Genomic DNA, 26451 nt, shown 5'->3' with positions numbered 1-26451 from the left:
ATTTGAAAAAAGCTGGACTTCACTACAGAGCTAATTTGCCGATCCAATTTAAAATCACTGTCCATCTTAAAACCCAAGTTTGAAACTGTTGGCTTTAAAAAATCTGCCAAAGGGCCCAAGTCAACGGGTGGGGGTGGGGGGGTGGGGGTTCACAAAGGCCACTAGGACCAAACACCATCATTTCTGTTTTTTTTCTCATTAAAATTTAAAAAGTTCAAGGCCATCCAGTCTTTGATGTCTTCAAGACATGCCAGAAGTGATGTGAGTGAGAAGGCATTTTTCTTTTTCAGCGGCACATATATCTGACTATCGTCAGCATAAAAGTGGAAAGAGATGCCATGCTTTCTCAGGATGGATCCCAGGGGCAGTAAATACAAAGAAAAAAGCAGGGGCCCTAAAATCGACCCCTGTGGAACCCCATTCGGCAGTGGGGCTGAGCTGGATTCTGAGTTTCCAAGGCTTACACTCCTGCGAGACAGTGAAGCACAAAGGAGAGAAGAAGCCGAGTTAGTGACATGCAGTACAGCCGAATTAGTGAGATGCAGTAACAGGACGAGTGTTAGCAAAGGAGAGAGAGAGAGAGAGAGAGAGAGAGAGAGAGAGGAGAAGGTGCTCGGTGTATTATAGGAGGTCCCCCAGCAGACTAGGCCCAAGTCAGCCTAACTAGGGGCTGGTACAAGGTAAGCCTAAGCCAGCCCCCACTATAAGCTTTATCAAAAAGAAAAGTCTTAAGTCTAGTCTTAAATTTGGAGACGGTGTCTGTCTCCCGGACTGCAACAGGAAGATGATTCCAAAGGAGAGGAGCCTGATAGCTCAAGGCTCTGGCTCCTGATCTACTTTTGGAGACTTTTGGGACCACAAGTAACCCTGCATTCGCAAAGCGCAGTGTTCTGGTGGGATAATATGGCACTATGAGCTCTCTAAGATACGACAGAGCCTGACCATTTAAAGCATTGTACGTTAGGAGAAGGATTCAATTCTGGATTTTACAGGGGGCCAGTGCAGAGAAGCTAAAACAGGAGAAATATGATCTTGTTTCTTAGTTCCTGTTAGTACACGTGCCGCTGCGTTCTGAATTAGCTGGAGAGTTTTTGAAGACTTATTATAGCTACCTGATAATAGGGAGTTACAGTAATCCAGCCTTGAGGTAACAAAAGCGTGGACCAATTTTTCTGCATCTTTTCGAGTCAGGATAGGCCTAATTTTCACAATATTACGCAGATGAAAAAACACAGTCGTGAGGTTTGTTTAAAATGGGAATTAAAAGACAAATCTTGGTCAAATATTACTCCAAGGTTTCTTACCATAGTGCTAGAGGCCAGAGTAATGCCATCTAGAGAAACTATATCATCAGATAAAGAGTGTCTGAGTTGTTTGGGGCCAAGAACAACACCTTCAGTTTTGTCTGAATTTAACATCAGGAAATTGGTGCTCATCTAGGTTTTTATGTCTTTAAGGCATTTTTGAAGTTTAGTTAATTGATCAGTTTCTTCTAGCTTTATCAATAAATACAACTGTGTATCATCCGCATAATAATGAAAATTTACAGAGTGATTTCTAATGATGTTACCTAAGGGAAGCGTATTTAGAGTGAATAGGATTCGTCCGAGCACAGAAACTTGTGGAACTCCAAAACAAACTTTAGTAAGTAGAGATGATTGATCATTAACATGAACGAATTGAAAACGATCAGATAAATAAGATTTAAACCAGCTTAGTGCAGAACCTTTAAGGCCAATTAAATGTTCCAGTCTCTGTAGCAGAATTTGACGGTCAATTGTGTCAAATGCTGCACTAAGATCTAATAAAACAAGTACAGAGACGAGTCCTTTGTCTGAAGCAATCAGAAGATCTGTAATTTCAACTAGTGCTGTCTCAGTGCTATGATGCACTCTAAATCCTGACTGAAATTCCTCAAATAAATTATTATCATGGAGAAAAATCACACAGCTGGTCTGCGACTACTTTCTCAAGGATCTTTGAAAGAAAGGGAAGATTAGATATTGGTCTATAGTTGGCTAACACCTCTGGATACAAGGTGGACTTTTTTAGAAGAGGTTTAATTACAGCTACCTTAAAGGGCTGTGGTACATAGCCTGTTAATAAAGATATATTGATCATGTCTAATAATTGAGAGTTAACTAAAGGTAAGACTTCCTCAAAAAGCCTAGTTGGGATGGGGTCTAAGAGACACGTTGATGATTTAGATGAAGAAATTTTTTTTTTTTTTTTGAACAATGTTTTTTATTGATTTTCAATAGATACATACAGAACACATCAACACATACCACACTAATTGCACAATGAGATGCAAACTGACCTCACTGCATACACACACACACACAAAAGCAAACAAAAGAAAAAAAAACAAAAAACTGTCACACTCAGCAGCTTTACAAGTAAGTATTCACTGTTGCCTGGGAAAGTCCATTAAAGGTGCCCACACCTCTTCAAATTCTTGTGCTTTACCTCTAGTTACATAGGTTAGCTTTTCTAGTGTAACAGACATTACCATCTCTCTGATCCAGGACTGTTTAGAAGATACTTCAGTCTCTCTCCATGATAGGGCAACCATCCTCCTGGCCTGCAGGAGGCCAAAGTTTATGAGAGTCTTAAACTTGGAGTTAAAAGAAAAGTTATCTGGATATATCCCTAAAATACAAAGTTTTGCTAAACACGGTACCTGGATACCTATGATTTTACTTAGAGTGCGGACAACCATTTTCCAAAAAGCTACCAACTTAGGACATTCCCAAACACAATGAATTAAAGTACCCCTCTCAGTCAAACACTTCACACATGTATCTGGAATGACGGGACCATTTATGAAGTTTGTCAGGGGTTATGTATGTCCTCATTAGCCACTTATGTTGCAGTAGATTCATTCGAGTATTAATAGTTTGTGTTTGAGCTTGTAAACAAGCTGTCGCCCACTCAGCTTCTTCAATATCTTCCTTAATATCTAAACTCCATGCCCTCCTTCTATCATGACTAGATTCCTTGTCGTGCGAGACAAGTGCTGTATATAATATAGAAATTTGTCGTTTCCCATGCATGTGTTTTAACACAATACCCTCAAGGCAGGACAGCGGCGGCTCATGTGTAGCCTGGCAGCGTTTTGATGAAATGAAGTGCTTCAACTGTAAGTATTTAAAAAAGTGTTTTTTTGGAATTGAATATTTCAAACAAAGGTCATTAAATGTTAGTAAAGTGCCCTGTACATATAAGTCTCCAATTTTTTGCACCCCCCTGTTGGCCCAAACCTGAAAACCACCATCCGCCCTGCCAGGAGTGAACTGCGCATTATCCCAAATAGGTGAAAATTGAGAGATGGGGGGTGTATCACCAATATGTCTGTGAGCTTTAAACCATATATCAATGGAGTTTTTAAGGAAGGGATTAGTTGTTTTTTTCTTTAAGGTTTTAAAATCTGCTGAATATAAATATAGGCTTAATGGCAGCTTAGATATTGATGCCTGCTCAATATAAACCCATGCTGGAGGAGATTGTGTGACAAAATAAAACATAGTGCTGCGCAGCTGAGCGGCCCAGTAATACCACTGTAAATTGGGCATCTGTAATCCACCCCTATCATATGGCAGATACAATAATCTGAGTCTGAGTCTAGATTTTCTGTTGTTCCAGATAAACCTACAAAATACACTATTAATTTCTTTAAAAAAGTATTTTGGCAGTGGTATTGGGAGTGATTGAAACAGGTATAAAAATTTCGGCAAGATAGTCATCTTAATTAAGTTGATCCGGCCAATCATTGATATTGGCATTGTTGTCCAATTTTCAAGCGAGTCTCGTACCTCTTTCAACAATGGGTCATAGTTCGCTTTAACAACTGTATTAATCTGGGGGGTAATCTTAATACCAAGATAGGTGAAGCCCTCCTTCGCATTAAAAAAAGGTGTACTTATAACTGGATTAATTCTTTCGTCTTTATTCAAGAAAAGTATAGAGTATTTTGCATCATTAATACTATACCCAGAAAACTGACCAAATTTGTTAATTAAATGTAATAATGACTGGACACTGTTTGATATGTCTGACAAAAAAAGAATCACATCGTCCGCATACAACGATATCCTGTGTTCATGGTTTCCGATCGTTATACCTGATAAATTGGCTTCAGCTCTAATGGACATGGCTAAAGGCTCAATGGCCAAAATGAACAATAATGGGGAGAGAGGACAACCCTGACGGGTTGACCTCTCTAACGTTATCAGACTTGATAAATTGTTGTTCGTCATTACACGTGCTGTAGGGGTGGTGTACAATAATTCTATCCATTTCAGAAATTTTCCCCCAAGTCCATATCTTGGTAGCAAATTGAACAAATAAGTCCACTTGATTCTATCAAACGCTTGTCTAGCATCTAGAGATAACAGCGCTGTATCCCTGGCATTAGATGAAGAAATCATTGCGGTCAATTGTTGAAGAGAAATTAGAGAGAAGGTATCTAAATATATATTAGGTCTTACAGCTGTGTTTGAGGGCAGGTTGGTTCCTGTTTGAGGGCAGGAGGTCATGAATTTTGCCTCTAATAGTGAGAATTTTGTCATTAAAAAAGCTCATAAAATCATTACTGCTAAGGGCTAAAGGAATACAAGGCTCAATAGAGCTGTGACTCTCAGTCAGCCTGGCTACAGAGCTGAAAAGAAACCTGGAGTTGTTCTGATTTTCTTCAATTAATGCTGAGTAATAGTTTGCTCTGGCATTGTGGAGGCCCCTCTTATATGTTTTGAGACTTTGTTCACAGACTAAGCGAGATTCTTCCAGTTTGGGTAATCGCCAATTCCTTTCAAATTTTTGCGATATTTGTTTTAATTTTCGGGTTTGAGAGTTGTACCAAGGAGCGAACTTTCTTTGCTTTGTTAACTTCTATTTAAGAGGTGCTACAGTGTCGAGTGTTGTTCGCAGCGGGCCTGCAACACTATCAACAAGATGATCAATTAGGGAGAGTTTAAAGTCTGTACAGGAAACCTCTGTTAAGAAGGACATGGTATTAAATTCAGCGTCGATGGAATGCCTTAAATTTTGCGACAGCACTATCTGATAAACATCTAGTATAATAACTCAATCAATCAATCAATCAATTTTATGTATAAAGTCCAATATCACAAATCACAATTTGCCTCAGAGGCCTTTATAGCATACAACAGCCCTCTGTCCTTAGGACCCTCGCAGCGGATAAGGAAAACCTCCCCAAGAAAATCCCTTTAATGGGGGAAAAATGACTGTTGCTGAGTGGCGTGTAATCGAGTAGAAAGAAATCAAAAGTTATTAAATAATGATCTGATAGAGAGGGATTCTGTGGAAAGACTGTTAGGTTATCAATTTCAATTCCATATGTCAGAACTAGATTAAGGGTATGGTTAAAACAATGAGTAGGTTCATGTACACTCTGACTGAAGCCAATGGAGTCTAATAATGAGATAAACGCAGTAGCCAGGGACTCATTATCAATGTCAACATGAATGTTAAAATCACCTACAATAATAACTTTATCTGATTTAAGAACTAAACTGGATAAAATGAAAATTCAGAGACAAATTCAGAATGCGGGCCAGGAGCACGGTACACTAAAACAAATAAAAGTGGCTGCAAGGTTTTCCAGGTTGGATGTAAAAGACTAAGAACAAGGCTTTCAAAGGAATGTAGAGGAACAGCCTTTCTGTACTTCCCATGAACCAGTATTATCAATGAACAAGACCCACGAGACCACCGGGGGTCAAATGTTTAGGACTCACCCCTGTATTACCCTGACTGGACAAAAACTTCTTTCAGCCGTCCTTAGGCCAAAAGGAGGTAAAAAGTCACTTGGGATCCATCAAGTTTCAGATGCCATCTTAAAGTATCCAGCCTTGGGGCAAAACACGGTGATAAACGACTTGCTTGTTTTCTCAACCACATCCTGACCATTCGCATTGCCCCGGGGAAATCATGCCCTCCACTCTCTTACCAAATGTTTCTGTGTGACAAAATTGAAATGTCTGTTGGAAGTGAGAATATACATTTTATCCGTATTATATATTTGGAGTTAAAATATAGTTAGGTATTTAATCAACTCATCTTAATTATGTGCTTCCTCATTTGTTTTTCATTATATGTTGCAACTATAGGTTAGTCTAGAGTGTGTGTATTTGAATTAGGCTATACTATACTTTGCTGATACACGTGGTATAATAATTGTATTCATTTTAATTGGACGTTAAGAATCAATTTTGACCATAATGAGAAGAGTATGTGCCTATCGCGTGTAACATGCTAAAGTGTATGATCTCGTATAATAAAAAGCATTACGTTTCTTTTGAAATAAGGTAATAAGCCTGTTTTACAACTAAGAAGACTGCCTTATCAGATCTGCCCACTTTGGCCGGTTAAAACATGTGCGCTCTGGTGTGCTACCTCTCTTGTTTCTCTCTCTTGTGCTCTTCTTTTTGCTTTTGCTCTCTTTTCTTGTTTGACTCTTCTCTTCTTGTTTTTTTACTCTTTATTTCTTCTTTTTCATTTTTATGCACGTTAATAACAGCTTCGATAACAATATCGAATGCCCATGACATTGTTTTCACCATTATTATAAGCGGGTAATTATAACAAAGTAGACAAGTGCCCTTTTCGACCTCCCTCTTCAACCAAAGATTCATCAAACCCAGCGGCTGCCAGCCACTTGCCACAGTGGATCTTGTGCTAAACCCAAGGGCTTTTTGCAGCGAAAGCCGCAAAGGAAGGAAACCGACATTGGGGGCACCCACAGGATGTCACAGGCCCAACCGCTCCCCCCACCACAGTGCCCCAACTTGGGCCTACTTTATTTGAAGAGAAGCTCACATCGACGGCCTTTCTGGGATGCAAACAGGTTAATCACTAAGTCATTTAAGTCCGATGATTTTTGGATGAGGTCCCGCTCAATAGACAGCAATAATCCACCTCATTCAGCATGATGCTAAAGCAATTCGCAAGACTCAACGCTTACTCTCCACGACAGTAACTGCGGGCAGACCCTCACTGTACTTCCACGCACTGTCATTGGCCAAAAGTCAGTGGCCTGGGCTGAATGAATTTAGCCCACCTGGACAGTAAATCAAGGGGGCTGGCCATGACACCTGTCACTCACATGTGACAACAATGATTGGAAGCTGATTCTAGGCCTATGGGCTGTAAAAAAATCAGATAAATCCTGCGTTTCTGTGACTATTTTAGTACTGTTGCTGTTATAGGTTCCACCAAAAACAATTAGTTCTAAGGTTCAACAACAAATATTTTAATATTTTCTTTAATTTAATAATTTTCTTGTCTTTATTGTAAAAGATAGGCAGGGCTTAGCCCTGCTAGCCCATTTATATCAGCCACCTCTGGGTGAAATGTTTCACCTTATAATGTGATGACCTAGCCTGTATCGTTTACACCATGGCATGTCATTATGGTCGCACCTTTACAATCCTCCTCTGCTCTCTGTATCGCGAACAGTGGAGTTCGTTCCCGACACATAGACACATAGACACGTGCGTCATAGACACACACACACACACACACACACACACACACACAGGTGAGCACACAAGCGCAGCTCGGGACGCATTTTTCTGACCTACAATTATAAATAGCACTGTGCACACGGGGTTTTCTTTCGTTCATTTCAACTGCTGTGTGTCTGCTTGTGCTTCTGCTGAAGCACTCCCACCCTCCTCCATCTCTCTCTCCAGTAACTCGCCGGCACCGGCTGCTTGTTCTGGCTCAATTCCATGCGAGATTTCCAAGATTCATCCTTTTGGTTTCCATTTAGCCAAAAACTTTTTTTTTTGTTTTGTTTTGTTTTTTACTTAGTAACGGATGTGATCTCCAGTGTAGCGAAGAGCAATACTTCAGTCAACATTTACTTAAGTAAAAGTAAAATTACAGATTTCAAAAACTACTGAGAAAATTACACAAAAAAACTACTCAATTACAGTAACGTGAGTAAATGTAATTAGTTACTTTCCACCTCTGATCATATCACATACCCCAGGTGGTTTATGGCGATGGTGTCTGACGCTGAAATCACTGACAACACTGACAGCAGTGATATATAACAACTTTGGAATTAAAACGGGCTGAACAAAACCCACACTAACCAAACACACCCATCAGCGATGCTGTGTGTTTCAACCAGAAAGGGCAGTGTAATACTGACTGTTTCAAAACTTGAGTACCATACAGATTCTACATTGAATGTTCCACACAGCTAAATACAGAAACCATTTAAATCATAAATTATTAGCGGAAATTACCAATTTGTGCATTCATTATGTTCCTTCAATTAAGTCCTGTGTACTATCAAATTACTCAGAAGTAGAAATGATTAAACACCTAAATAAGTGTACTGAGTAATTTGAGCCCCATTGTGCTGTCCGTTAAGTGATAGAGATTATTTATTTCAAAGTGGCTTCTTGGTCAGTTGCTGAATGTTTTTGTCTATGACTTTCTTCAACATACTAATTTGATTCTGCTCTCTGAAACATATTGCCAAACTATCAGATATGATCAGATCAGATTTCACATCTTTGCCTGTAGTGTGAATGGATCATGTCTTTCTGTCTGACTCTGTCTACCTTTCTGTCACTCTCTGCGGACAGGTTTAAAAGAGGGAGGGTGGTGGCAGAGTCTATCTCTCAGTGTGATGCACCTGCTGGCAGCTACAGTAAGTCACCAGGGATTACTGCTGGCACTGATATACACCTTTGAATCTGCCTGGAAGACACATTCTCACACAAACACAGACACATATGCAGGAGCATATACAGCCTATAACACTGCTGCTGGCTGTAGGTAAGGCACATGTATTAGACATCTATTTCTCACTTACCAGACTGTGTGGACTGGACAATGTAGTAATATGTAATGAGGCTGCATGTCAGTTTTATTTAATAACCAATTACATATTATAATCATTTTTGTGGTGGTGCAACAACCGGCACAAGAAGCACTCTGACAGTTTAGTATTTTCCTGAGTTGATAACTCGGTTTGCCCGTCTGTGTGGTATTTTGGTGCCCTGTATAGAGCACATGGTGCACAGGTGGGACAAACAACAAACAGGTGGAATGTTCATTCATGTGAGGCCATAGAAAGCCAGTTATTGGTATTTTGGTGGAAACTGGGTCTTAAATGTTGCACTGTTAACAGACATCACAGAACTATGTCCATTATGGAGCCAAGTTATTTCACTGGTGATTTGGGGATTTTGTCAAGAGGAGCAAACTAAATACTTCTAGCAATTTTTTTAATTAAACATTCTCCAATCAGTGGTGGCAGGTGCGCTTGGAGATGTCTGTGTGTGAACCTACCATTTGCGCTGGTCGTTGCACCAATAAGGGTGGGCTGCTGATCCTTTTACAGCTGGGGGGAAGAGGGCACTTATGACGTTCACAATTAAGCATGCCATGAGAAGCAGCAGCTGGCCCCGGGGGCAGGGGTTTTAGAATGTTAAGTTACAGGTTCTGGCATGTTACAGGTTTTAATGTCACAGGTTCAAGAGTGTCATGGGTTCTTAATTGTTATGGTTCTGGAATGTTAAGAGTTCCAGAAAGTTAGAGTTCTAGAATGTTCTAGAATGAATTTTAAAGGTTCTTACAGGTTACAGTTTCTGGAATGTGATGGACTCTAAAGTGTTACACTTCTAGAATGTTAAAGCCCAAGCTGAGGGCTTGGGCTTTTAACTGATTCCCAGTCGATCATGAGATACATAGTCAATAAATAAATAGAATAGTAAAATAGAACTATTTCTCTGGCTGCGCTGCGACCTCTTTCCGTTGTGTCAGGTCCCTCCACTCCCTTGTGCAGTCAGACCAGGTTGACAGGTGTATGGCCGTTATCAAAGCTAGCTAGTTTAGCCGGCAAAAAAAGCCCCACAAAGATGGCAGAAGCCAAAAAATCGAAAACCTACCATTTTTACTCAGAATGGGAGGAGTATTATTTTTTTGTTTACTCAAATTCGAAGTCCATCTGTCTCATCTGCAATGCCAGCGTGTCCATACCGAAGAAGGGCAATCTGGAGCGGCATTTCAAAACAGTGCACAAAAACTACAAGACAGATTTTCCTGCTAAAACTGCTCTACGCACTCGCAAAGTGCGGGAATTGAAGAGTCAGCTTGCAGCGCAGCAGTCTATTTTTACCAGGCCTAACACCAAGGGTAAGGCGGCAACGATAGCATCATATCAAGTCAGTCACATTCTTGCTAAACACAAAAAGTCTTTCAAGGACGGCGAAGTTGTGAAAGAAGTGTTCATTGAGGCTGCAGATGCACTCTTTGATGAGTTTAAGAACAAAACGGAGATCGTTGCTGTTATTAAGGACGTGCAGTTATCCCGGAATACTGTTACACGGCGGTGTGAGGCAATGACAGAGGATGTTGAGGGGCAATTGAAGAAGGACATTGACGCATGTGAGTGTTTCTCCCTCCAGTTCGACGAGTCGACTGATATGGTGGATGTGGCACAGTTATGTGTTTTCATTAGGATGGTTTTTGACGACATGAGTGCCAAAGAAGAGCTACTCACAATTCTGCCATTGAAAGGACATACAAGAGGCGAAGATGTTTTCAACGCTTTCATGGAGTTTGTTAACAAGAGCCAACTGCCTCTCTTCAAGCTCATCTCCATCACAACTGATGGTGCTCCAGCGACGGTAGGCCACACTAGTGGGTTCATTGCACTGTGCAAAAAAAGTGAATCTTTCCCGGACATCCTTAATTATAATTGTGTAATTCACCAGCAAGCATCGTGTGGGAAGATTTTAAACATGAAAGTGATGGATGTTGCTATGAAGATAGTGTGCTCTGTTTGGGCCAGGAGTCTACAGAGAAGGTTATTCAGGGCTCACTTGGAGGAGACAGGTGCAGAACATACAGACCTGCTGCTTAACACAGATGTGAGATGGCTTAACAGAGGTCAATTTTTGGCAAGGTGCCGTGAGTTGTTGCCTGAAATCAAAGATTTTCTGAAGCTTTCAAATCATGCAGAATATGCACAGCTAGAGGACTGCCAGTGGCTTTTGGACTTAACGTTCCTGACAGATCTCTCTAGAATGCTCAGTGATTTGAATTTAGAGCTCCAGGGTCAGGATAAACATGTGATCAACATGATTAGTTCAGTGAACACATTTAAAAGCAAGCTGCAACTACTTTCAAGTAGGCTGCAACGCTGTGACCTGCGAAACTTTCCTTACATGCAAGCAGAACTTCAGCGTCAGGGCAAAGATTCTGCACAGCTTGACAGTGCACATTATAAGGAGCAAGTTCAGAGCATCTTGTCAGAATTTGAGAAGCGTTTTACTGACTTTACATCCATTGAGCCTGCTGCCAGCTATCTGTGTTTTCCATTTGGGGAGGGTATCGATGTGGATTACATTGCTTCCAAAGTAGTATCACTGTTTCAACTGGATAGCTCTGCTGTTGAGAGTGAGATTCTCACACTGCAAAATGACATTGAGATCAAATCCAGGGCGACACCTGGCATGAAAGGAGACTTCTGGAACCTACTGCTGGAAAACAAATATCCCAACCTCAGAAGATGTGCCTTGAACTTAACAGCACTTTTTGGATCAACTTATTTGTGCGAGGCTGCTTTCTCTTACATGAAAATCATCAAGTCGAAGCACAGATCCACAATGACAGATGACCACCTTGTGGCCTTCCTAAGGCTGGCAACCAGCTCCTACTGCCCTGACTTCGAGAAACTAGCTGCCGCCTCCCGGTTCTATAGTGTTTAAGTTTTTAGCATGTGACATGCTCGAGAGTGTTATAGAATGTCAAAGTGGAAACTGAGCGTCGCCTGACCCTTTTAAAGCCCGGGGGCAAGGGGGCCCTTATGAAGCTCAAATTTAGGCATGAGCATAAGTGTGCGTTAAGGTTTAGCAGCTGACACTTAAAGTTCAAGAGGAAAGGGGGCACAGTCACTCAGCATGCTCATGCATAGTTATGAGATCTAGAATGTTAGGGTCCTGCAATGTGTCTAGCATTTCACGAGTTAGAGTCACAGGTTCTAGAAATGTATGGTTCTAGAATGTTAAAAGTTCCAGAATTTTTACATTCCAGGAACAAGGGGGCGCTCGTGATGCTCACACTGAGGCATTAGCATGAGCATACAATAAGGAGTGGCTGCTGTTCTTTTTCACAGGCCAGGGGCAAGGGGTTGCCGCAAGTCTTTATGGCACACCCTATACACAGTTGTGAGTTACAGAATGTTATGTTTCTGAAATGTCAAGGGTTCTGGAGTGTTGTCGTTTCTTGAACATTTTAGAAGGTTATAGTTGTAGACTGTTAAATACAATTCTGTGATACAAAGGCTGACCGCAGTAACTGCAGTTTTGGTCAAAACTGGGTTATGGATGAAATGAAAGCTTTGGTTATCTGTTCCACCTTTTGACAATTTTCTGGTTGAGTCTTCCTCTGGTCTAGAGGAAATTGGGTGTAAAAATTGCAGTCCAACCAAATCCAACCAAAACCCAAGGCAAACTACAGTAGGGACTGTGTTCTGCCTTGGGATCCCAGAAATCTGCCATTCTATTTGGCCAAGGGAAACCATAGTAAGGGCGTTACAGTAAAATGATGACGTTATAATGACGCGTATGCCAATGACAAAATAACTGATAAAGTGACAATGACTTTAACAACATCAGTGATGAAAATAATGATGATTTCAAGAATTCTTACTTTGGTTTTAACCTTATGAAGTGAATAATAAAACAAAATAATACTTGATGGTTTTGTAAAATTTTCTCTGTTATTACTTATAAACAGAAACAAACATTTTGCTCATACTGAAAAAGATAACACACTACAACTGTAGTATCTGCACTTAGTGTTTGTATTACCTCAGCTACATAAGTAATGCTAAGGCAGCACACAGTAACAACAATTTTGTGTGTTTTCGGGTCATAGGTCAAATCATTGTCCTGAGATCATTTGTAGGCATACAAAATACTTTATTAAAGCAACACAATGGAGTTTCTGAGCCCTCAAAATATATATATCCAAGATCCTTGTGATGGTACATCAACTCATCTCTGTTATTGCTTGAGAGCATCTGTTTTGCTTGCACTGGGACTATACAGTTTCGGGGTTCGGGTAGGAACCCGGACACAAAAAGGACTACAAAATTTGGCTGCTTTACGGCATACATCATATCCCCCTCCTCTCTTCAGAGTAGCGTAGCCGAACCGAGGTGAACGAAGTTAGACGTGGTTGTCATGGCTGAAGCGACAAAGAAAAGGAAGAAGGTGAAAGTGTTGTCTGAGGAGACAAAGAAAAGAAAATGGGAGAGCGATAAAACAAGAGCTCGAACAAGGATTAATATTGGCCCGGCTTTCACACGCTGGCAAGAGCTAACAGAGGAGGAGGTCCCGACCGATAGTGACCTAGCACTGTTACTGCTGTTACCCTCTACTGAGGAGACTCACTGTCTGCAGGTCGGCTGCCTCAGGTACATTTTAAGATAAAGTGTTAGCCTACGTACAGACAGCTTTCATTTTAGTTTGTCTTTAACAGTTTGCTGTTAGCACCGCAAGTGGTATGTGCTTGTGTCGACCACGATCGTAAATCATAATGGCGGTGAATGAGAGACTGTGGACAGAGCGGGTTGAAATATTCTACATGCTGATCACATGTATTGATAAAGTACTGGCTTGGCTGGCAGAGGTTTTATCGCACATACTCACAGTAACAAGCATAGTTGTTGTCAAATAGAGTAATCTTGAAGTTATATTCCCTTCATCTGCACTGCGGCCTCTCTGCTGTTGTCTGACTTCACTCTGTTGAGTTTGTGTTTGTGTGTGTGTGTGCGCGCGCGCGCGCGTGCGCACACACTATGAGGAGGTCAGCCCTGACATGCAGGGATCAACTCATTTCTGAGTTTCGAAAATGAATAAATAAATATAGCAATCGGCCTAATCATGTATGTACAAAATGCTATAAGGCTACTTTACCTGTTCTGAAGACATGATGATCGCGCATTACACGGCCAGCTTTAGGAAGTTCACCGGTATCATTGGCTTGTCAACAAATGCGCACGCAGAAAGATTTTTGCGACAGTTGTAACAGACAATTTTGTCTGTAGGGTGACCCCATGAGGTAAAAAGTGCAATCCTCCATTGTGTTGCTTTAATATCTATCCAATAAGTTCATTATCACTTTACTATGTGTAACACATTTGGCTAGACAGTCAAAAATTTTGAAGCCATTTTTCTCAGTTTCAATGTTAGCATAGTTATTGCAGTTAGCCTTTGTAGGGCAGAACTGTGGAATGTTAAGTTATGAATGTTTGTTAGTTCTAGAATGTTAGGTTACAGGTTCTGGCTTGTGATCAGTTCTAGCTTGTTACAGGTTCTAGAGTTTTATGGGTTGTAGCAGTTACAGTTGTAGAATGTTATAGAATGTGATGTTAAACAGCATGTGAAGTTATGAGTTCTAGAATGTTAGGATTCTAGAATGTTAAGGTTAATATTGCAAAGAGCTGCTGCTGACCTTTTTACAAACTCAGGGACAAGGGGTGTAGTAACTCCTAATGCCGCGCTCATGCATAGTTATGAGTTCTAAACTGAAGATTTTGGATATTTAGGGTTCTAGAATTTTCAGTTAAAAGGGCCTGACATGTTACAGGAGTGTCACAGGTTAAAGAGTGTTACAGGTTCTGAATTGTTATGGTTCTATAATGTTATTGTCATGGAATGTAAAGTTACAATTGTAGAATGTTTTGGTTGGAGAACGTTAGGATACAAGTGTGGAGCGTTAAGTTATCAATATTCTTTAGTTCTAGAATGTTAAATTAAAGGTTCTGGCTTGTTACAGGTTCTAGTGTATCATGGGTTCTAGAGTGTCATAGGTTGTAGAGGTTTACAGGTTGTAGAAGTTATGGTTCTAAAATCTTATAGTTTTACAATTCTACAATTGTAGAATATTAGACTACAAGCCCTAGAATGAAACTAGAATTTTACAGTTGTTACAGTAAGGAGCGGCAGCTGACCCTCCTCCAGGCCTGGTTGGCAAGGAGGCGCAAACATGAGGGTCATGAGGCACGTTCTTAGTGTTCACACTCTTGAAAGGTGGGAAAGGTGCACTCACCCATCCATTCACCTCTGGGGGAAGGGGAGGGGTCTCCAGCTACTAACCAATGTACAACTACTAGCCAATGTACAGCGTCTGAGACATGGCTGTCGACCTGCCAGGTAGAGTTTACGAAGTGGTGAGTTGACCATTTCCATATCCCAATAAGTGACTTGTAGTCATGTTATAATTTTCCAATATTATTCACGAGAAGTACAGTTAATATTTGCAAATGAATAAATAAATAAATGTAAAGAGCATTAAATTGCAGAAATATTGTATAATTAATTATTGCAAAAACGGAGAGAGGTCACAGTCTGCACCAACAAGGCACCCATCTGAGAAATAACACACATTACAACAGGTACAGGTTGTTCAGTTTTTAGAAATGTAAAGGCTAATTTATGGTGCTGGGTTTGCCCCCTAAGGTTGTAAAGAGCATTTCTTGGACATTACTGAATGCCAAAAAATTCCTATTGGTTGTCAGACAAATGCAGCAATACTTTCAGTGCACTAATCAATAGCAATTGGTTGAATAAATCATCCTTTTCATCCTCTTGTTGACAAGGAGGCCCAAGTGCTTGTTCTGAGCCTTCTCTCAAGTATTCAGGCTAGGGTGATTCAGGCTAGGGTTGTCATCTGTCAATGTAAGGAAGCACCCTAGAATGGTCATTAGTCTCTTAAATGGATAACAGGTAGACAGAAAGACAGTGTAGGATGAATGTGTCTGAAATGTGTCTTGTGTAACACAGTTGTTCTCTCTGTAAACCCTGTAAGTTGTAATGGAGCAGCATTTTGTAACATCACCTTTGTTAAGTGTCACTGTTGTTCCTGACTTCATATGAGTAGAGGAAAAATCTGCTGGCTGCTAGGCTAATTTGTACAATGTAAAATGCCATAGACTTTTGCCATTGGCATTAAGATGTTGTATTTGTGGGGAAAATGTGTCCAACAAAAGACAACGGTTTTGTCTGTGAATATTGCAAATCATAATGAAGCTGATTTGAGTACTTGTGTTTGGTACTGTTGCTATCAAGCCACTTTCAATGTGTGTTTTAAAATCAATCAGACTTTATAGCACTTCATAGAAACCCCACCGCCAACTAGCACTGCAGGGATGTAACTGCAGAGTGACACAAGCATACCACTGCACAAGTATAAATGCTCACAATGGCATAGGACATGAGCACAGGCGACAGCAGAGGCTCTGCATAGAGCTGATGCACCACTAGAAATCTGCCTTCAGTCAGTAGACAGCCTGCCACTTACGTGTGAACAAAGCACTACTGAGGCAGCTGATGATCTCTGGGACAACACTGTTCAGGTCAGTTACTTTGGACAAACTAAGTTGTACAACATTTCATCCAAAAGTGTTTATACCTATGGTTGTCAACTGTTATACAATCTGACAAGCACTTTATTTGAAACATACTGAGAACCTGACAATTGAAATCCCTTTCCCGTCAATAGTTTTTCTCCACATTACCACTACTACAAGCTACACAAACACAAGAGAGAAAAATGCCACCATACTGTATTGCATCCATCCAAAGGTGAAGCAGACGGACCTTATGATATTTGCACAATCAGTGCACTGAGGCTGTCCTAAAAGCCTCTGACAGATGATGACATGTGGGAGGTGGTCGTGTTCAATGTCACCTCAAAGACACACAAAACTTTTACAGGATGTGAACATTCAGAAAAGGTCCCTAAACTGCTCTGATCTAAGGGATGTACCTCTTTCACTACCAAATTCACAAACTCATTAATGTAGCAGCTATAAATAACTGTTCAACTTTAAACTGCTTGCATGGTAATACAAGAGTCCATGGTGGATAATGGTTTTATCCAGGTGTTGAGGCTCAGAGACACAAGTACATTACAGTCAATACAAAAATGTCATCATACAAATTACAAACACATGCAGGAAAAATACAGTATATTCAGCATGCAGACATTAAAGTATGTGTATGTTTTCACCCAATGCATATAAATGCAACTGCGACATTGCTAAAAGATCAAAGAAATGCAGTTCATTTTTATTCAGATAACTTAGCATGAGTGTGTGCTCCTGTCAAATGTCAGACAGAATAAAAGAGAAGTAAAATTATACTTTATAATCATTTCTGAGCTCAAAAGAGGAGAGGAAGTTGGCTTCTTGTACATTTCTGTTCCGCAGAGCCTTAAGCTTTGAAAGGGTGCTCTGACTGGCTACATCTGAGATATTAAGTGCTGAAACATCCCACTAAACTAAACAGCTCTTCGCAAGATAAAGTGATAATGGTGTTTTTAATTGTCTCTGCTGACAACTACCTTGCCCTGGGGCATGGAAAAACTTAAGTGGGATTCAAAAGCAAAATGACAAGCCAGGGAAATAATTTTATCTTCTGTTTGGACCCTGGGAGGTTCTTTTAGGATTTGATGTTATGTCAAATTATATATTACTTTATCACTTTGATAGATATTTATAGTTAAAGTTAGTAAAAAAATGGATTTTGACAATCATCATCACCAAATATCCAATTATTTAAGTTAACTGCAAAGTGATTCTACTGTAGTAAGTCTAATATTAGCATACTACTCACACCACAGCTGCAGCCATAGCCTAAGGTTTTGGGGGAATGGTTGCAGTGATTGCTTCAAAAGCACTAGTTGCGATCTGCCATAAAAGGTAAAGAAGAAGAAGAAGAAGCAGACAGTAGCTATGTTTCCATCCAAAAGTGATTCGAATCATTGGGAAATGCGCATTAAAAGAAATACGAATCCTGTGTGTTTCCCTTAAATGTACGGACTTTGGTGAAAACTACGAACTCGTGCGAGATTTCCACAGTACCAGAAACAAAACAAGTCTCGCATTCTTGTTCTTCTACGTTTTCTGGCACTTGGCAACCAGCTTGTAAATGCATTACCGCCTTCCCAACCCGGAGTGTGGATATCACCATGGAGAGAGGTGAGCTACGTCAGACTTAATTCGAACATAACTGTCCCCCCCCGTTTTGCAAATCAACATTTTTTCAAATCAACCAAAACATGGCTAAAGCAAGCGTATTTTAGTTTGTGCGTATCAGGGGATTTTAATTCGAATTTTGGTGTTTCCATCATAATTTTCCAATGCGATACTTGTAGATGCGCATCTAAACAGGCTGATGGAAACATGGCAAGTGACAGTGCAGGAAGAGCTGGGGAGGACTGGAGTAAACACAGCAGAAGCTGCTCTAATACAGCTGCAAATTAGAGAGAGAATAAGATGAACCAACAAAGGTCTAGTCTGACATACAGTATATATATATATTTCTGTTAAGGAATTGTCCGAGGAACATGACAAAGAGCTCAAGGCGTTGACCTAGCCTCCAAATTTCCAAGATCCCAATCTGAATGAGCGTCTGTGGAATGTGCCAGTCCACCACCTCACAACCCACAGGACTCAAGGAAATGCAGCCAGTGATCCAGTGCCAGACACCACATGACGTTCCCCGGAGGTCAGAACCGTGTCTCATCCAAGGAGGCCCCACTGTAGATCGGGGGTACCAGCATGCTCCACAGATGCTTGATCAGATTGGGATCTTTGGGAATTTTGAGGCCAGGTCAATGCCTTGAGCTGTCACATTCCTCGGGCCATTCCTGAGCAGATTTGATGGTGTGGTATGGTGCATTCTCCTGCTGAGGGGGGCACTGCCATCAGTGAGTGCTAGTGCCATCGGCAAGGTACTTGGTCTGGAATGGTATTTGGGTGGGCGCGTCAAGTGGCACCCACATAAACATAAGGACCCAAGGTTTTCCAGCATAACATTACAATGTAACAAGATGATCAATGTAATTTGTTCCACCTGTAAATCAATCAATCAATCAATCAATCAATCAATCAGTCAAATTTATTTATAAAGCTCAATATCACAAATCACAATTTGCCTCAGAGGGCTTTACAGCATACAACATCTCTCTGTCGTTGGACCCTCACAGCGGACAAGGAAAAGCTCCTCCCCCAAAAAAAACCTTTAACGGGGGGAAAAAATAGTAGAAACCTCAGGAAGAGCAACTGAGGAGGGATCCCTCTTCCAGGATGAACAGACGTGGAATAGATGATGTACAGAACAGATCAACATAATAAATTTTGGCTGATCAGTGAATATACACATACACATTACAGGTATATAATTTTTTCACTTCAGAAATGTACTTGCCCAAAGTCAGTTTTTACTTACCTCTTTACAAACTGGTTTAGTTATTAGCCATTATCACATAACAACAGCTCTTTTTATGGCACTCCAGTGGTGTTTGTAAGAAACTTGATATGCCTTTGAAAAATGACACCATTTTAATAATAGTAATATTAATAATAATATGTATATATATATATATATATATATATATATATATATATATATATATATATATATATATATATGGTTTTTTTTTTTTGTTTTGTTTTTTTTACAGGGCACTTGTCATAGTACTTTTGGACACTTTCATTCGTTAAAAATGACCATAAAATAGAACACAGTAAAATACACACTACATCATTCACACATTAAAAGTTGTTTTGAAAGATGAGTTTTGATGAGTTATTGGATTTGGAAGAGGTCAGTGTGGTCTCGAATGTGTTTAAAGAAAGAGTGCCAGAGCAGAGGGAGGGGGCACCTAAGGAGATGTCCCAAACCCCCGCTGGGGGATGTCTTGGGACAGAAAAGCAAAGGGGGAAATGTGGTTGTTAATGTTAATGAACAGTTATCAGTTTGTGAGGTCGGTAGGTATTTAGGTTCTATCCATCTTACTCTCAAATTTGCAGCGAACTGTTCAATGGATAATTATTTGTGTTATACCATCCAGACAGCAGTAGGGTTGCCACCTTGGATTTGTGGAAAAAAAGGGACACTCGACCAAATGTTTGAGGCGGAGGGCTCGGCCATTATTACCAGTTCAGACTGACCAATGAACATGAAATTCAGACATAGGAGACCAGATTTGCCATCATTTCATGTCCTTCTATGTGCCTGTATTTTATATTACTTTTATATCAATGAAAAAAACAAATCTGTGTTACTAAATTCTTACATTTTTACATGTATCTCACAATAGCAAGTTGGAAGTTGACATATTCTGCCATATATAAAGAGGGGAGACTCTCTGGAATCTGGCAATATAAGAACCATGATGCTGGGACATTATGTCACTTCACAGTTGTCCTAAACATGTGGTTTGTGCCAGGTGGACATGATTGCCAGTATTTTTTCATTATTGCAAGAAATTCCATTGACTCATTCACAAGTCAAAAATGTGTTTTATCTGAAACAAACATGCAATATTTACATCTAAGATCATAGAAAAATAGTCAACCAAGAGCAATGATGTCCTCCAAGATAATATTTGCCACTTTGATTGCAGTAAACAAAAATGGAGGGGGTCACGTGTCCCCCCTCAATGTATATGGTGACTACGGCCCTGTCAGCATGCATAATTAGGCTGCAGTTGTCTGGGTGCGCAAAGGTGAAGTGGCTGGTCTTGTCATATAAAGTTTGATGGAGTAAATGTGGATAGACAGGGAGAAACACACGCAAGCCTAAGACATGGTAAGATACATATTCCTCACTATATGAAGTGACTGATAACAAGATCTGTATAATGGATTGTAAAGAAATTTGTCAGGATTTTATTTTGTAGACAATTAATCTGGATTTATAGCGTGATGGGATGACAGCACAATGATGTGTGTGGTATCAGTGGAAAGTTCTGCTCCTGTACTTTCATGTGATATGCGTGGCATTTCTGTGCGACCCTGCATTTGCGAGTAATCCATCCAAGAGTAATGTGTGTGCAGAGCTGTACGAAAGCTCTGTTATACATCATTTTAGTGTAACTTTATCATTTTCTTTCGCTGTGAAAACATTCGGAAAGCTATGATTCCGCTGTTTCACGTGATATGCGTGGCTTCCCAAAAAAACGGGACAAATTGTGTCCCGGGAGAGATTTTTTTTTTTTTTCCCGGGACAGCTGATGAAAAAAGAGAACAATTCTGGGAAAAACGGGACAGGTGGCAACTCTAGACAGCAGTGAAATTAATGGTCTAGAAAAGTGTCGTTTATTAACTTCACTGACAGAACTGAGCAAAACATACAAGCTGTATCAACACCAGGTGTGCACAAACAAGCTAAAACACTGGCCTGACTCAACCATGCCCTTCTTTGTCCTATTAAGGTCACAGACAGGTTATTCTGCCACCTGCTGGTGAGTGCAATGATGTGCATCATAAATTTGAGTAAATTATTAAACAAAATGTAAAAAAAGATTTTTTTACAGGTGCCACAATTGCGCTTCAGCAAATAATAATAATTTAATTTGAAAAGCTTCCTTGCAAGAAAAACAACCTCAAAGGGACTGAATAGTATTTTCAGTCATCTGCTAAAAATCACATAACATAAAACAAAAGCTGGGCCTGAGAATGCTAACTGACATATAGATATTTTCCTGACTAAGATGGTTTCTTGGGAGGAGTTTAATTGGTGCTGCTGGGAGAGGCTGCCTTGATTATTTCATGTCTCTCTGAAAGTAAGCACTTCTCTGGCTCAAACACTCTCAACCGCATCTCCTCTTCCCCTCTCCCTTTTGTGTCCCCCTCATTTGTACTTTCTCTCCACATCTTCCCTCTTCTGCCTGCGCTCTTTTGTTCCCTCTCTCTTCCTCCCTCCCTCCTATCTCCTCCTGTCCTCTGGCCCCTGACAGCACGTCCTTATCACCTCCCACTGAATGAATATGCTGCCAGCTCATTTACGAACAATCAGTGTCGTCAGTACACAAAAGAGCGCACAAAGCTCCTCTACTCCTCTCCAGAAAGTTTTTGGATGAGGTAATTACTGGAGAGGAGATTGGAGCCAGGCCAAGATGTAAAACCAAAACTAAAGAGAGAGAGAGAGAGAGAGAGAGAGAGAGAGAGAGGGTGGGGGGGGCATGATAGGAGAAAGAAAAGGAGACTGAGGAAAAGTGAGAAAGGGTCAGAGAAGCTGAGGGAACAAGGGAGGAGGGTGAAGAAGTATCAGAGGAGGGAGAGGAGGCAGGTGAAGTGAAGCTCCCCTGATTTCATGAATATGTTTTCCTGAACAATAGAGGGAATCAAATATTCATGGCCTAGGTAGAGGCCTGCTGCTCAGACTCCCTCCCCACTCCCTGTAATCAGTTTTTATTTACACAAACATACTGCTGCAGTCATTACGGACATTTCCTGTTTGTACAAAGATCACATCCTTATCCAGTTGTGGCTTTGACAACACCAGCATCAACTTGAGTCACTGTAAACATGTCAGCCAGAAATTTTGCCATTCCATTTGTACTGGGGCAGATTCATCTTTAATGTCTCTGTGTGTGGTAAACTGTTGTAGGACAGGTTGCAAATCACTTATCAGGACTGCTTTATGGCAATGTTGCATTTTTTTAAATTGATCTTTAAATAGTTTCTTGATTTATTTCCTCAAAATACATTACAGTATTTACATGTTATTATAAAGTCACATATACCACTGGGCCAAACATTCCTTCCATGTGTGATATTTGAATATTTAATTCCAAAACCATACGTATTGACCCTTTAAACACTGCTACAGAAATTGTCCACCAGGGCTTACATTGGTATTTTTGCTTGCTGTGATGTCATTTTTTTTGGAGTATCTTCAAATGCTACATATCCCTAAAATCCACATAACCTAAGCTAAAAGGTTACGTAAGTCAAGAAGCCATAATAGATAGATAGATAAAAGTATTGAAATTATGTCATTAAAAAAATCCAACCTTGGATGTTTTTCATCCGATTTTATGAAATAACATTTCTGAAAACTCCCTGGCCTCTAGTTTCACAGACCGGGCGAGGCGGAGGGGCAAGCGCACCTGCGCTTTGCCAACTGGGTGTGGCCAGGCGGATTTTCCAAGTTTGGCACACTGTGCGCGCTGGCGCAGCTACTCCTCTTTCCCACCTCCCTCCCTCCTACCGGCACAAGTCAGAAAGAGGGAGGAGAGAAGGCGTGGAGTGGGTTTTACACAGTCGATTCACATCACACCAATCAAATGAGCCCCTCTCCTCGCCCTTAAATGCGCCGCATGAAGGTGTAATGAGAGTTTACTCAATTCACCATGGCAGAAGAGAGCAGCAGTGTCAGACGGCCAAACTTCTCCCAGGAGGAAACTGATGTTTTGGTCTGGGAGGTCTGCTCGCAGTGTCCGAATATACGGAACTGCGAGCAGACCTCCACGCAGGGTCATCGCAACCGGACAGGCAAACTAGGCAATTGCCTAGGGCCACGAGCTGGAAGGGGGCCCCCAGAGATGGCTGACATTGGTCCATATCAATGACAATATGATGGAACCCCTATAGACACTGCAACAATGACAACACATTAGAATCCCCCCTAATGGGGTCCCCTACTAGCTGACTTGCTGCTGCTTCTGCCGGTGCTGGGCAAAATTAAGCGAACATATCCTTCTGGGCACGCAAAAAGAAAAAAAAGCAAGAAGAGGATGAAAAAAAACCAAGACAGCGTTAAGTGAGAATGTGTTACATTAAAAGTAGTTATAACAGAACAGATCAGCATAATAAATTAACAGTAATCCATATGACACAATGAGACAGAGAGACAGAGACAGAGAGAGATGCAGGACAGACGGTAGTGACAGTAGCTTACAACAACATCAATGAAAGTAATAATATTATAATTATAATTCTGGCTATTGTAGTACAATATGTTGAAAGTATATATTAATATCTGATAGTATACATATGTGACAATAATCATATGTGTACAATAACAGTAGAAGTGTGACTAATGATAACAGCAGTAGCGGAAGGCATCTTTCAGGACCACGGCAGCCCAAGGTGTCTCTTTCCTGGGGCCCCCAGAGTGTCTTGAAACAGCCCTGCCTTCACGGTCTGATGATGCAAAGGAAGCCTGGAAGGAGGTCACCACAATTGTAAATCAATGTTGCCCGGATACACTGTGAACCATTGGCCAGTGCAAAAAACGGTTCAATGATGTTAGAAGAAGGGCCAAACAAAAGCTCTCTGAGCACAGGAAGCAGACGGGGCAGCTGTGCAGCCCACGTGCAGCCAGACCAGACGGGCCCGGGTGCAGCAGCGGGACCAGCCCTTCCTGGACCTTGAGGCGGGGGGGTTCAGGATGCTGGAGAGGGAGCTGGGCTCTCTAACCTCCTGGGTCCAGGGGTTAGAGGGGTCAATAAATAAAACAAATTTAACGTTGAAATAATTTGTTTTGGGTGATTTGTTGTAGCCTATATTTAATGTGATTGAGTAAATTTACACCATAAATGTGTACAGGGAAATCACATTTGACAGAGCTGTGCAGCCAGGTGGTCTCTCCTCTTCCGTGCACCCTGATGCTCTTCCTGCTGATGCGGCACATGCAGTTAGGCCTCTCTCTGCGTAAGTCCTCCTCCTCTTCCTCACAATAATGTACTCCATCTTTGTAGATCACGTTAAGCAAGAACGTTTTAACATTTGTATAGGCAATCACATGAAGCACGTAAACCCTTAAGACACCAAACATAACTTACAATTTGTTGACAGCGTGTCTCTCGTGTGTGCGCTCTCTCTCTTTCTTTCTCGCAGTCTCACTCTGTTTCTTTTCTTTTGACTTTTCTAAGATGACAGATGCTGAATATATACTCCCTATCTGATGCTGTGACTGTTTGTGGTTGGCTGAGAGGGATGTGAACTCATTAGTTTGCAGCTGTGTTAATCAAATCAGATTTGAGTTTCCATTACGCGTGCCAAACGTGCCAAACAGTGCCAATCCCCTTTGATCTGACATCAGATGTGATGGGACAGTCGATATAGAGATACATTTATGTGCTGATTGCAGATAGTTGCATTGAATAGTGGTTTTTGTGGGTATTTATTGCATTGTTAATGTGCCTGACATTCTGGAAACCTGCCTGTGAGATTTTGGTGACGTGTGCGCACTGTCCGCCGGTCAGCCAAACTTCCGCTGACAGTAGACCTGGTTTCAGAGAGCTTTTAGCGCACCTTTCAGCGAAGCCTTTTGGCACGAAACTGTCACTGCGCCAAGCTGGATCTGTCGACACCTCCTCCCCCTGCTGCGCCACCACACCCATCTCAGCACACCTCAGTCTGCCAAACTACCAAACTGAGTGCGCCTGGGGTTGCGCTGCTCGAAACTAGCTCTGCACGGGGTTTGCCACCCTGCGCCACCCTGCACCACCCTGCGCCGGGAAACTAGAGGCCCCTAAGTCATTCAAACTATGAACATTATTTAATGTTTGAGATATGCTCATTTTAATGAGCAGAGTGCAAACACGTTGTGATGGATTCATCATTAATTCCTCTGGCATCACCATGCATTTTGCGCCACACATAACGTTGCAGCTTTATGTCATTACAAGTGTACAATATGATCAGTGGCGGTTCTAGGCCACTTTCAATGGGGGGCCAAGCTAGGGCCAGTCCTTTTGATACAGGGGCACATTCAAGTAGGATCAAATATCTAAGTCTGAACAATAAGATATATATATTTCTCCCCCGGGAGAAAATTTTGTATATATTTGATTTAAAGGCATCAATCTGGTGATTTCTGAGAGCCAAGTTATGATGGCAGAATATGCCTAGATTTCCTAGATTTTGAAGGGTTACACTTAAAATGTAGCGAAGGATTAGTGGTTTAACATTTCAGTAATCAAAAGAAAAATGACTAATGAACTGATCTGTCTCTGGAGGGCTATTTTATCATTTTATATCATGTGCAGACAAAATATTCTTTAAAACTCTCTCACTCACAAACACAGTTACAGATACGAAAAACAATACAAAACACGCAATAGAAAAAGAAAACAAAAGGTAAGACTTAAATTAGTTACCAACAAACAGACACAAATTATTGCTTCCCTCCTTCCCTCCCTCCCTCGATTAGATCACCGGCAATCGGCGCACAATGCATGCCAGTTAGTTTTGTGTCCAACTTCATTCCGACTGGCTCTGAAGTATTACAAAAGTGGATGGCAATAAAACCACGAGAGCGAGGCGGCCACAGTTTTTAGAGCCAGGCGCTGCAGTTGCTCTCCACCAACTGCACCGCCTGGCTCTCACCTGATCTAACAGCTCATTAGCTTAGATTTCGACGCAGTCGAGGCGCAGTTCATCTCGAACGAGCCTAATGTAAGTTGTTCCACCAGCCGCGGCCTAGAAGTGGCTCGGCGCTCTGCTCCGCTAAAAACACGCGCCGGGTCTATTACTGATGGATGCTACGTGACTGCACGTCAATTTGCACAGACCAGATGAGTCAAACAGGAAGTCAGGTGCAGAAATCACAATAGTATGCGGTCAATTTTAAAAATAAAACACCCATGAAAACT

This window comes from Epinephelus fuscoguttatus, linkage group LG10 (genome assembly GCF_011397635.1).
Source record: "Epinephelus fuscoguttatus linkage group LG10, E.fuscoguttatus.final_Chr_v1".
Taxonomy (NCBI): Eukaryota; Metazoa; Chordata; class Actinopteri; order Perciformes; family Serranidae; genus Epinephelus; species Epinephelus fuscoguttatus.
Note: the sequence above shows the minus strand (reverse complement) of the source record.